The sequence below is a fragment of the Hordeum vulgare genome, chromosome 3H (assembly GCF_904849725.1).
Source record: "Hordeum vulgare subsp. vulgare chromosome 3H, MorexV3_pseudomolecules_assembly, whole genome shotgun sequence".
Classification (NCBI taxonomy): Eukaryota; Viridiplantae; Streptophyta; class Magnoliopsida; order Poales; family Poaceae; genus Hordeum; species Hordeum vulgare.
Window position 1 is genome coordinate 402,251,548 of NC_058520.1, and position 14,697 is coordinate 402,266,244.

The 14,697-nt window shown below is 42.5% G+C and overlaps 1 pseudogene; it reads right to left on the reverse strand.

The window, feature by feature from the left end:
• Nucleotides 1–10,283: 10,283 nt before the first annotated feature.
• On the reverse strand, nt 10,284–11,296 carry LOC123441796 (annotated as a pseudogene).
• Nucleotides 11,297–14,697: the final 3,401 nt, after the last annotated feature.

A 14,697-nucleotide genomic window follows, 5' to 3' on the forward strand; every position in this document is an offset into this window, starting at 1 on the left:
CTTAAAAGATGGGCTTAGCAGTAACCTCTAAGGGGCAACTGAGAAATCTTGTGCCAATGTTGAATCCCTCCGTGCATACACATCAAGCAAGAGTGTGTGTGTGCACACAACTCAGCTTATGGTACTTCTCGATAGCGCAAAACTCGGAAAACAAACTCAGGTTGTCGGAGTCTGCTGGAGTCATACTGTGGATCCAACATGTGATCGCTTTCCTAAGAGGGGGAGGGGGTCCAGTTTATGATGGATTGTGTGAGGTGCTTGCTTTGGACATGCTAAAGAGATGATGAATGATTGGGACCTGACAAGAAGATTTGGATCCATAGTACACCAGCCTCCTGATGACCTTAGGCAAGTGCTCGACGGTAACTAACGTTGTGGTGGCACTACCAACACCGTATGTACGAACCAAAGCAGCCACACTGAAACCATCAGCACCACTCGTCCGCATTCCCCCAATGTAAACGACATGCGAGGGAATTTGGTTGCTAGGGATTTGGAGCCTATCTAGGGACTTGGGGTAGCAGGGCACTCTGGGATCTAGTTAAGGTCGGGGAACTATTTAACAAACTCTAATGTATATGGAACACGGTTTCCACACCAAATCGTGTGAGATGGAAACGTGTGTGATACATGGTTCCTGTAACATAACCGTGTGGGATGTGCTACACGGTGATACTTGTGATCTGTGTTGGAGTTTTTCCCAAAGAGGAGGGGATGATGCAACACAATATAGATAAGTATTTACCTTAGTGGGAACAAAGGTTACTGAACCAATAAGAGAAACACGTAATTTCGCGTCTTCAGTGTTTACACACAAAAGAGCACACACTTGCACCCAACGTGGGTAAGAGGGTTGTCAATCCCCTTGAACTCGTTACTTGCAAGCAATAAGAAGTAATAGATAGATAGATAAAATATATTAAATATAAAATTAAACGCAAGTAATAAAAGGCAGCAAGGTATTGAGAGTTTTTGTACATATATTTGTGAATAGACCCGAGGCCATAGTTTTCACTAATGGTTTCTCTCTCGTAGAAAGCATACGATGGGTAAATAAATTACTGTTGGGAAACTGATAGGAAAGCGCATAGTTATGCAATATTTATTCATGGCAATGATCATTACATGCTTCATCACATACGTAAGAAAGTAGACCGTCTCCTACTTGCATCTACTACTATTATTCCACCCATCGACTGCTTTCGAGCTTGCATCTAGAGTATTATTAAAACAAAGTAATGCTTGGAGAATAATGACATGATCTAGACAAAGAAAATTCAATTAATATGAATCAACCCCATCATTTTATCCTTAGTGTCAACAATACAAACACGTGTCTTGTCCCCTACTTTCACACTGGGATATAGAGCACCGCAAGATTAAACCCACTACAACACACCTCTCTAACTGAAGATAGACCAATCGAGTTGGGCAAACCAAATCAACATGTCAGAGAGAATTATAAAGCTATCATAATCATGCATATAAGAGTTCAGAGAAGACTCAAATATATTTCATGAACAATATGAACATAAACCCACAATTCATCGGATCCCAACAAAAGCACCACACAAAATGATTATATAAGATAGATCACCGCAAGAATCACGGTGATCATGGTAGTGAAAAACATAAGGAGAAATAGCGTTATAGGTACTAACTACGAACCCATAGGTTTGTGGTGAACTACTCACACATCACCATGGGAGCAACAAGGTTGATGTAGAAGCCCTCTGTCATTGATCCCCCCTTCAGCAGGGCACCGAAACAGGGCTCCATATGGGCGCACGACGGAACACAGACTTGTGGTGGTGTAAAAAGTATTTCAGGAGGCTCTCTAGGGTTTTTGGGATAATTGAGAATTTATAGGATAGAGAGGGGCACCGGATTCCAAGGGACGTGGCCCCAAGCCATCAGGGCACGACCACACCCCTAGGCGCCACCCCGTGGGGTCTTCGGCCTCCTTTCAAAGCTTCCACGTCCTTAATTTTTCCAGAATTGTTTTTCAAAAAATTACATGGGTATTTGGACTTTATTTGGTACAATATTCCAGAAAAGCTAAAAATATGAAGAAAAAACAACTAGCACTTGGCACTGGGCTAATAGGTCAGTGATTAACAAGAATATAAAACAAAAAGTAAATGCCTAAAAAGCATCCTAGAATGATAATATGATATCATGGATCAATAAAACAATTATAGATACATTGGAGACGTATCAGCATCCCCGAGCTTAATTCTTGCTTGTCCTCGAGTAGGTAAATGGTAAAACATAATTTTTGATGTGACATGCTACCCAACATGCAATCTCTTGCATGTCTGATCATTGAGAAACGATGAATTAACAAACATCAACATAGTAATATCCAGAAACATAAGTAACGTAATCATCAATGTTCAAAATATACGATCCTTAAAGAATGTTTACTCCCCATTCATTTCCTCATATTAGCATGGCATGGTTTCGTCTTCACCACGTAAATACGAGTGTCAAGCACCACGGTGTTAAGCCGAGAAATTGGATCATACTTTTTAACGCGCTTGAGCTTTTTATTACTCGCTCAATACATGAGCGTGAACCATGTACATAACATATAGGTAGAATAGAATATGGTGATAGGTTTCGAAGGGATAAAGTGGAAAAGAAGAAAGACTCGCACCAACTAGGCGGTTCAACGGGCTATCAATGTGAGGAGTAGGGATTGACACGCAATGGATGCATTAGAGCTATAAGTGTATTAAAGCTCGACTAAAGCTAAGTGGGTGTGCATCCAACTTGCTTTCTCATGAAGACCTTGGGCATTTGAGTAAGCCTGTCATCAAAATTTACAATCCACGTTCTATAATTGAAAATTCCCACTAGCATATGAAAGTGAAAAAACATGAGACTCGATATATGAAAAACACGGTTGTGATTTGAAGCACAAGTGTGGAAAAAGAGGTAGTAGCAGTGTCCCTTTTCTCTGTTGTCTCATTTGTTTCCTTTTCTTTCTCTTTTTTTTATTTTCTTTTTTCCTTTTTTTCTTTCTCTTTAATTTTTTCTTTTTTTGTTCGGAGTCTCATCTTGAGTTAAGGGGAATCATTGTCTCTATCATCCTTTCCTCAGTGAGAAAGTGCCCTATTAATGAAAAGCATCACACTTCTATTTACTTACAACTCGATATGAAAACTACTAAACAGTATGACTCTATATGAATGCCTATGGAAGTGTGCAATGATGTCCAATGATCTAGCATAGAGAGGATATCAGAAAACGGACAAGCCATGCAAATATCATGGTAGCTATCATACAATCATGAAAAGCAACATCACAATGAGTGTACTAGTCATATGATGTAACGGTGAATGTTGCATGGCAATATCTCTGAGAATGGCTATTGCAATGCCCTGATACGTAGGTGCGGTGGCTCTTTTGAGGAAGATATAAAGTGGCTTATGTGCGACAGAGTGTATCATGTCACAGGGTTTGGATGCACCAGTGAAGTTCGCACTGATCATCAAGGCGAGAATAGGCAATGCACGGTACCGAAGAGGCTAGCAAATATGAGGTGGTGACAGAACATACATCCATGAATTCACATTAGTCATAAAGAAATCACATACTTATCGCGAGGTTTTATTAGCTCTATTGAAGCAAAGCACTAATCGCATGCCCCTAGGGAGGAGGTTGTTAGGAGTTAGCCATCACGCTCCGTCGACATAAACAAAACTAGGATTTTAATGAGGAATAAGAATGCTCACGCATCATCACCATGCCATAACCAATATGTAGATGAGTAGAAAATTAACATCCTTTGACTATCGATATTTTTACTAACGAACAACCATGCGCTCACACCCTTTCATATTACCACATCAATATCAATAACCCACAATTTCTCTTTTATGTGCTACATGTGGTTTGTTGGGGAACGTTGCATGAGAAACATATAAATTCCTACGCACACGCAAGATCTATCCATGGAGATGCATAGCTACGAGAGCGGGAGTGTATCTACATACCCTTGTAGAACGCTAATCTCAAGTGTGTATAACACGATTGATGTAGTCGTACATCTTGACGATCCAATAGTGATCCGTCCTGATCTAGTGCCGAACAGACGACACCTCTCCATTCAGCACACGTGCGGCTCAATGATGTCTCCACCTCCAGTGAGCAAGGGTGGAGTAGTAGATGAGTTCTCCGCCAACATGACGACATGGTGGCGGCGGTGGTGGTGCTATCCTCGCAGGGATACGCCGAGCGCTACCAAAACCGCGAATAGAGGAGAAAACGATCTAGGGAGAGAGAGGGGCGCCAAGGGCTTGGTATGTTTGTTGGTGTCAAATCTGATATATCTTGTAGTAGGGGTCCTAAACTAAGCGTCTTGGAGCGATGGTAACAGGGACACAAGATTTTACCCAGGTTCGGGCTCTCTCAAGGAGATAATACCCTACGTCCTGCTTTTGATTGTATTGATATGGGGATAGTACATAGTGCAGATATCTTCCACGAAATTGTTGTAATTAATATAAGATTCAATATTGTCTATTTATGAGCTTAGCATTAGTTTATATAATGCACCATAGGCCCAGGGTTTAGAGGAGTCCTTGTCTTGTGCGCCAAGTCTTATCAAATATCCCTTATATGCATCATGGGTTGTCCGGACTAGCCCATTAGTGAACCGCCATGGGGGTCCTCGGCCCGACCTACTGGTCGGGAGAGGACATGGTGAATAGCCCCTAGTATAGGACACCATGAATAGCCCCATGAAACGGTCTTCAAGTTTGGGACTCTGCTCGGTTCTTCCGAACCGTTCTTCATCTTCGGCCTCCGGTCTTGAAAACTAGTTCAACAAATCTTCCCATCTTCGATCTTGAGGATTGTCGAAGTGTATCCAAAGAGTTCACACATCGGGAATTCGAGGAGCCCCTTTAAGTTTTTGTACTTTATCAATGCCTTATATTTTTTTACGCCACACCTTGGGTTTGAAGTGTTTATAGTGCGGTGGTGTGCTCTTGCGCCCGAGCTCCAATGTCGAACTGCATCCGATGTGTCTTTTTGTAGCTGAGCTCCAACGCTGGTCGGCATCTGAGGTATCCTCTTGCTTCCGAGCTCCAACGTTGAACTGCATCCAAGGCATCTGAGATGTCATGAATTACCTTGACCTCTGAAAATTTCAAGGAGTTCATCCGAGCTTAATGCCAACAATGCCCTTTATGGAGCCAACCACTTAAATCCAAGCTTTATGCTGGACTGCTTCCGAGGTGTGCCACCACCTCGGCTATGGGCTAATTTTTATGTATTTTCCGATTGGTGTAATTTATTCTTTAACGAGCTATATAACCAGTAGCCCTCAAGGTCTATGTCGGTGAAAAACCCGAGATGCACGTGAAGTAAAACATTAAACTGCTAATCCCAGTAGCCCCTAAGGTTCAGAAAGATTCAAGAAATCAGCTCGAGGATCAATTCCTGGATCGACAACATACTTTAGGAATTAAAACACAGTGTTCAGTAGCCCATGAGACTCAGGTTGGGTGCGGCCGAACAACGTGAGGATCGAATCTCCTCGAAAACCGTATTGCACTTTGCATTTGTTGTATTGAATAGGCAATGGAGTAGCCCCCGAGCCTTAATTTGGGCACATGTGCTCGAATTAAGGATGAATATTTATCTAACACAAACATTGTTATGTTTGGCACAATTTATGTGTAATGATTCTATGTATCCAAGTACTTTAGATCATTAATGCTTGGATCCGCATTGTACAAGACTTTGTTGACCGACCATCGGCTTCAACCTTCTCGGCCAGTAGTCGAGGAGTGTTTGTCCTACTTTATAAAGCCTCTATAAGGGCAAAGATTTACGGAAACAAGGCAATCCGGCCATACAGTTTTATAAATAAAGATACACAGAGAGATATTTATATTACTATTTAACATAAGAAACATCTTCTAGGAAAAATAGTTCATTTATAAATACCTTTTCCCAGGATATCATGTTGACCATGATCATGAAACCTCAACTCTAATCATCGTGGGAGGAAAATATTGAGGATTTAGTTCGGGGAATGTTCCTGAATTCTGTGGTCGTTAATGAACCATTTTTTCACATACATCGCTGCTAACCTTTCATATTCTTAAGATGGTTAGCTTCCAGCTTCACCTAGTTTTAGGTACTAACCCGGATGACCTGGAAGTAACAATTACAGAGGTGCTCCATTTACCCCCTAGCTGAATAATCAACAACATAGGGGGTAAGCACATGAGCGAGGCAACCCAGCTTGTTCAAAAACCAAAGTCAAAATTATGCATATTTTTGGCTTTATAACGATGATTACGGAAGGCAACACTCGCATATTGAATACAAATGCTTTCGTGCTATATGCTATTTTGACTCCTTTGTGATGGTTTATCATTTGGGAGTGGCCCATCGTCGACTTCTACCCCTTTTTAGATGCTATGCATGGTGTTTATACAGTAGCGAGACATACTTAGCAAACGTCTTGATGCCCAGAGTTGGTTGTGTTAGAGGAAACGAGGCAATAAGGTATGTAGGCTTTATAACTTTCACTTAGTCATAGGAGCTTAAAGTTTGGGAGCCAGTTACTAGCCCCCGATTAGTGTTCGGCGTCAACCGATGTCAAGACGTTAACACTTCGGCTAATTTTATGGAAGTCTCACGGGGTAACCTCTATCGGTCTATAGTTTAACACAGTCAACTTATCGCCGACCAGTTTACGCCTATTATGACAGTCAGTCTTTGGCTTTTCCCATTGAGGTACTTAACTCACTACAAGAAATATGGTCATATGTGATGTTTTTTAAAATGTCGTTCATGAATTCGTCATAAATCTATGACGATTTCATCCGAGATCGTCGTAAACCGTTTGAGGGGATCAAATCTACATATAAATTACGACGATGTGAGTCAAAACGTCGTAACCGCATAAGATGAGATCGTTATAACTTCTACGACGATTGTAAAAATGTCGTAACATGTTCTAACTATGTTGACATGTCACTCGTGGGTCCATTCTATCCCACCTGATCCTAGTTTGTGAAGCAACCTACTATTCTATCATTCCGAAAATTCTCGAAAAAATCTCATAAATACTTTGGACTATATATTTCTCAAATATGTGAAAACCCTCCCTTCCATAGTTCAAAAATAATTCAAAAATATTCATTTTCCTATTCTGTTCAGAATAGCACTTTGTGAAGGAAGTGCTATTTCTATTTCTTTGATTACCCTCATATTGTTTGGGCACTCTTTCCTATCCAAATCATTGCCTCATGAAAACTTTCGTAACGATTTGCCTAGTAAATCTTTCTCAGCAAATTTCCAAAGTTTGTGTTCAGCTAACAGCTTTGTGAAGGAAGTACTAGATAGGAATATCCTGATGAGTTGAATTTTTTCCACATCAGCTATGTGCCCAAAACGTAGCTCTCCATAAAATTTTAGCCACATCTAACAATTCATGTGAGCTCATCATCCAATCTTTGTTTTTGGTATTTTCATTTTGTGAAGCAACTATGTTTTATATTGTTTTATAGTTGATGAAAAATTTACCACGGGATGATACTGACCATATAACCTCACTGCACTAAATTTTAGCTCATTTAATTCAGCCAGTTTCTCTCAATATTTTTCCCAATATTCTGTTCAGTAGAGAGCATTGTGAAAGAAGTACAATTTTTGTTTATCCAAATTATATGAATTTTTTATAGTACCTTAATGTGCGCAAATTATCATCCTCCTCCAAATTTAAGCTCAATCCAATCATCTATGTGAGCCCAGTTTTAATTACCATTTTCTGTCCAGATTGGCACATTGTGAAGGAGGTGTCACTTTGGCATGTCCAAATGGTATAATTTTTATATAGTGCCTTCATATGCCCAAATTAACATCATACACCAAATTTCAGCTCAATCCATTCATTCATTTGATCCTAGCTTCAACATCCATATTTCTGCACAATGTGTTACTTTGCAAAGCAAGTGCCACCTAGATTCATCCATTTGAGATAAAAATTTGCCAAGAGAGTCTCCTTAGTAGATGATCATCCTCAGCCAAAATTTAGGCCCATTTTCTATGTGAATTACCCGCACCGCTAATCAAACACTTGGCTGCTAATTCATGTTTGTGCTTAGTTCAGTCTCCTCATGAGATTATGCTATTGTATTATTCTGGCTAACACCTATCGAGGGATTATCCAACCCACCAGACATGACTATTCCACCTAGAGCACGTGGCAATGCAACGGTTAGGCGGTGACCATGCGACTGGCATGCAAGTTCACGCGCTCTGGAGTTGGGGCCCTCGACCACCATCCAAACCTCGACGTCAAGGCACCACACCATGCATTTCTAATTAAATAGATACTTATATACCTATAAATGATTTTTGGGAAAAATAAAGAGCAAACTATAAAGCAGCTGCAGTTCAAATTTAACCCGCTTCCAGCTGAATCGACATAAATTTGTCTTTCTCATGGGAGGTGGATAAAATCTTTTAACACCCAACCATTTTGTGAATTGTACATTAAATATGAACTAGTATTTTATAAAAATGATTTGATCCAATTTTGAAACAAATATATGGTAGATCCTTCACAAAAAACTCATTTTGGTCACTTGAAAAATGGAAAATGAATTTTTCATACAACGAAAATGAAAACTTCCTTAATCAACATTGTTTGTCATTCCAATATGCACCCTTGTGCATAATATTATATCATTTCAACAAACTATGTCATGAATGTGGCCATAAGATTGATCATTTGGCTTGAGACACATGAATCTTCACATATGATAACCCATTTCTAAGAACACTTATTTAAAATAATTGTCGTATTACTAGTTTATTAATTTTCCTGGTAACTTTGTCACATATAATGACACAATGCAATGGTTTTCCATTTTTTTGTATTTGTTTTGAATTTTTCATGGTCATTTCGAAACACGGTCAAAACAGCGGGTATGACAGTTCATACCTAGTGGTTGAATCTTGGAAATGTTTTGATGTTTCTATGATTAAATAGATACTTGTGTACCTAGAAATTGTTTTTAGGAAAAATATAGAGCAAACTATAATGTAGCTGCAGTTCAAATTTGACCTGCTTTCAGTTGATTCAACGAAAATTTGTCTTTTTTACGAGAGGTCGATAAAAGCCTTCAACACCCAACCATTTGGTCAATTGTACATTAAATATGTCCTAGTATGTTATAAGAATGATTTGGTCCAATTTTGCTACAAATATATGGTAGGTCATTCACAAAAAAACTCATTTTGGGCACTTGAAAAATGAAAAATTAATTTTTCATACAAGGAAAATGAAAACTTCCTTAATCAACATTGTTTGTCATTCCAATATGCACCCTTGTGCACAATATTATATCATTTAAACAAACTATGTCATGAATGTGGCCATAAGATTGATCATTTGGCTTGAAAGCCATGAATCTTCACACATGATAGCCCATTTCTAAGAACACTTATCTAAAATAATTGTCGTATTACTAGTTTATTATTTTTCCTGGTTTTCCATTTTTTTGAATTTGTTTTGAATTTTTCATGGTCATTTCAAAACCCAGTCAAAACAGCGGGTATGACCGTTCATTGAATATGGCATAGTATTTTAGAAAAACTAGTAAGCATGCACGTGAAATTCACGTGCATCAACAAGATGAGACATTGTCTCCCAAAAGTATGCATGTCTGGCTTGGCGACCTACTTAGTGCATGCTGATGCATCTTTGTATCCTGGTGAAGCATCAAGATTGTACCGAGGGAAATACCTGCAAGTGTTGTTGGCTGTTGATCGTCCTCGTTCGAACCAGATTTTCCCCCCTATCTGATATTGATTTACAGGGGTTTTATTTAGGTTATTGTGTTGTGAGTTTGAGTCTGGACTTGTGTTAGACAAGTATGGTATGAGTACATCCTAAACATGTCGTAATAAGATGTATATGCTTCATAGCTAGCTATTGCATGACCTGAATTTCAAAATATCTTTCATGTACATAGGTTTTACATGTCAAATTACAAGAAGATGGTTATGCTTTATATATAATTGTTGTTTTATTTTTCAAAGAATTTACATCCATCCATAGTCGTGCCCACAACATGAACTAAGGAGACCGTGCCTTGTGGTGCCTTGGAGTTGCCGCCCTCCCTGCTGTGTGCCATGTTGGACTCCAACAGCAGTCCGAGGAGATCGTCGCTTGTGGCTTGGCCGACCCTCAAGGCGTTCTCTCTTTTCGCGGTGATACCCTTGAGGATGCTCTCGATCTCGGCAGCAATCTATCTCATTCTTCGGTTGGCTTTTGTAGGCCAGAACCTGGACATAAAAGTAATGCATCAGCACATAAACTCAAATTTGCACCACCATGGATAATGTACGTGCAAAAGAAGAGTAATCACAGATCGAGCAGAGAAACTCACAAATAACCAGGGATATGTATGTACGTACAACAGCTCCAGTGGAAAAGGAACCATGGCGGCAGTCTGCACGACGATCCCCCAGCGCCCGTACTGCCGGCCGCTCCCGCTCTACACCAAGAACAAATTCAGAAACGTTCATTCGATCGCCATTAGTTGCTGCCGCTCTTCTCTAACAAAAAATAAGAGAGTGATGGATTACCAGATCGTTGGCGGATGGTGCGGGGCCGGAGACGTCCTCCACGGTGGTGGGCTCGGGTGCGATGGGGGCCGGCGGGCTGAGCGGCTCCGGCGCGGGGGCGGGCGACTTCTTCTTGCCGCTCCTCTTTCTCTTGTGCTTGTTCTTGCTCTTGGACGAAGCCTTGGCCGGAGGCAGCACGGCGGGTACCTCGGCCACCGGCGGGGGCGTCTCCACGGGAGGGAGCACCCCGGGCGCTTCGGCCGGTGCGGCCGCCGACGGAGGCATCGTCGCGTGCGGAGGCGCGGTGACCGGTGGCGGCGTCACGGGAGGAGGCGCCTTCACGGGCGGTGGTGACACGGGAGGAGGCGTCACGACGGGCGGCGACGCAGACACGGGCGCGACAACCGGAGGCGGCTTGACCGGCACGACTGCCGGTGGCGGCTTAGCGGTCGCGACGGGGGTGGCGGTGGGCGCGGGAGTGACGGGGGTGGCGGTGGGCGCGGGCGTGGCCGGCGAGGAGGTGACTCGGCAGGCGCCATCGGCACTGCCACCGGCAGTGGCGTGGCCGGTGCCGCCTCCCCTCCTTTCCCTGCTCGTAGATCCGTTCAAGCAGCGAAATTTTGGGCACTTGAAATTTTTTGATTGGTGAAATGTGCTATGGCATGGATCGATGACATGTCAAACATCCATCCATCCGTATGTGCATCCATCCGTCCATCCAACCCACCGGCCCACCAAACCCTAGGCTTCGCTCCACTACCACCACGACCTCCTTTTCTCTGTCTTCCTCCTCCCCCGAATGGCCAAATCCACCAAACCCTAGGAACCACCCAACGAGCCGGCGGCGGCCACCTCTCCCTTACCCCCACCGACGACCTACCGGCCTACAAGCTCTACCCCACTGACGGCACACGCAACCCTCTCCTTTCCCCAGCCGCCGATCCCACACACCGGGCCTCCTCGCCGCGGAGCCCCCCGCCGTCGCCGCCGTCCTCCTCCCTCCATGGATGCCCCCAAGCCCACCCCGGCCCCCGCCCCCGCCACCGCCGCTGGCCCGGGGCTCTACGCTGACATCGGCAAGAAGGCCAGAGGTCAGGACGCCTTCTCCTCTTCCCCGCAGCCGCGCCCTCGAATACTTGCGACCTGACCTTACACCCCAATCCCCACCTGCCGGGAAATCCGAGGAGGAAGGATGTCGGGGTTCGGCGACGGGTACGTTGGCACGACGCAGGACGCGGTGAAGATCCGGCGGCTGGAGAAGCAGCGCGAGGCGGAGCGCCGGAAGATCGAGGAGCTCAAGAGCAAGAACGCCGACGGGCAGCCCGACCTCCTCCAGTTCGGCTCCAACACCTCCGAGGTAAAATCATCGTCGCCCCGTGCATCGCGGGTTTGGCCCGCGACCAAATCATCGTCTGCTTATCGGTTGATTCGCTTACTAGCTTGCATATGGGGTTGAATTTGGATGCTGTTGGAGCGATTCGCGTATTGGTTGAACCGGGCATGCTTTGGCACGAGTAGATATTGCGGGATTTGGAAGCCTTAGTTGTTACTCTTGTTGGTGGAGAATTATGTACTGGGGTTACCATGACATAGTTAGCTTTTCTCGGATAACTGTATTCAGAAGATGCCAGTTCTTAGCCTTGAAGGACATATATGTGGCTACTTGCAGATTTCGTAACAATGTTTGCTTGATGGCTCACATCTAAGTTTGATAGATCCTGATGGGTGTGGTGCCTGTACGCTTTTTGATTTTAGCATTTGAATGATTCACTTAGGAATACCCAGAACTAGCAGACTGGGAGTATTGATTCTTTTTTAGAATTATATGTATTTGTTTTAATTGACGTCACTAGGTGGATTTATTTTATCCAATCTTTGACATGGCTTCTTCACAAGATTATAGAGGTTTTTGCAAGTAAATGTATACCGTGCAGCTGTATTTTACAAGCTAACACAAAGAATTGTGATTTTTAGATTCTTGAGACTACATTCAAGAAGGAAACTGTTGGCCTAGTTACAAGGTAACAGTATGTTGAGAAGGTAATAGACAGACACGTTTATGTACATCCGCCTTTGCCTTTTCTTTTCCTGGGCAATGAAAATTTTGGTTATTTAATCTTCACCAATTGCCTGTGCAGTCTATTTCTTTATACTGGAAATTCTGAGTCACTTTCACTGAAAACTGAACTAGTGTCTATCCTTGGGATGACATTAACTATTGCATGAGTTGTGCATGTTTACTTGGGTTGCTTAATTTTATTTTCTTTTCTAAGAATATTCACTGCATTCGCTAAACCAATCATGTGATGTACGTGTTTTTTTGCCGGAACTCGTCGACAGGATCCTCGCCCTGCTCTCCGACGAGCAAGGTCCGCCCCCCTATTTTTTCCCAACTCTTTTTGTGCCAGTGCAATGCACCTCTATCAACTTAGAATGATGCTACATTTCTATCCTTGCAAAGCAACGATAGTGTTCTTTTTAACCAAAGCACCTGCTCTACTTGCTAACCTGCTTTCGTATGTACGTGCCTGCCTCAGCCCAATGGCACCTTGGCCGAGGGAGGAGGAGTGCGCCAAGCAAGGAGGCGGTGCTCAAGTGCACGACCATGGAGCAGATCCGCTGGGTGGTGGTCACTTCGAATTTCTCCAGAACCCTCTTATTGGTCGTCGGCAGTGGCATCGCCCTCTTATTTCGCCGCTCCTCCATCGCGCTAGCCTACAATGAGTCAGCAGACCCCATCGATAGGGAAGTTATGTCCTCACATTTCTCCTTTTTTTCTACTCTTCTTTCATTGTAGCACAAATGGATGTATTTCTGATCTCGAATGTGTGCTCTTGCATACACTGAATTTCTGAATATAGCATGAACTGTGCGTACACCCCCATAGGCAGCCAAGTTCTATCCTCAGATTTGCTTGCTTGTTGTCCTTACAATTTATGAATCTCTGAACTTTTTCCAAGTCCATGTTATTTATGCACTGAATCTCTGAGCTTTTCCTATGTACTGTGTTTCTGTTTCATAGGTGCAGGTATATGTTTGACATTTCTTTTCACTGTAAATAATATGTTCGGCTATCAACATTAATTTTCGATGTACACCATGTCAGTATGCTAGTGTTCCTAGTAGAATACACGCTCTTAAAATTAGAGAAAAAATAAATATATGCGTTCAGTTATATATGCTTATCATTTTGTAAGCTAGTGTATGAGAAAGCAATGACTTATATATGCTTATCTGAACATTCCCAGCTCACCAATCCATTTGAGTTAGTTATGCACACAATCAAGTGAACTGAAGATGAGTTCCATTTTGATAGCTCTTATGTCTTTGGAGAGGATGTGGGTTTTGGCAGTTCCAAATTATAAATCCAACACATAACTCTTGAAACAAAAACAATGGACCAGATTTGATTTATCTTTTGTGATTTTCAGGATTATTAGGTGATGAATTTCCCAGCCAGCTCCATGATCTGTCATTCATGTTTAAATGTAATAATAATCTTGCTGGTGTGGATGAATGACTACTAGCAGGTTTTTATATCCCACAGCTCGTGTAATGCATTTAGGGGTGGAGAGCTAGCCTGCTTCTTTCTTTGTTACCTTTTTCGCAAACAACAATGGTATGCATACTGTAGATTTCCATCTAATGCTAGTACACAGAGCAGTTTGGTCTCGCAAATATGACATCACTAAGCTGAGTTGAACCTTACCTTCTTATTTAGCGATGATTACAGCTCTGAGTCTCATCGGAACGTTATAAATGAACTACTAATTTTAGAATAAATTGCACCGAACTCCCTTGTGTGTGGATCAATTAGTCCGATGTTGGATTTCTTGGAGTCGAGTGATCATTAGCGTCTAGTATAGCTTGCCATGAGATTCGAAAGAAAAATACCAAGTCTTTTTCCCTGACTCGCTTACTGTAGTTCTTTTAGTGTGTATATCATCATCACTCAGTGCTATTAAGATGCAAATTTATTTGACTGACATGTATGTGTGCACCTGAGTTAGGAGTGATGCTGACACATTTATTTAATTGACATGTCCTTCTGTCTCACCTGCCCCCGTCCCCTCCATGGTGTGTGTGTGTGTGTTG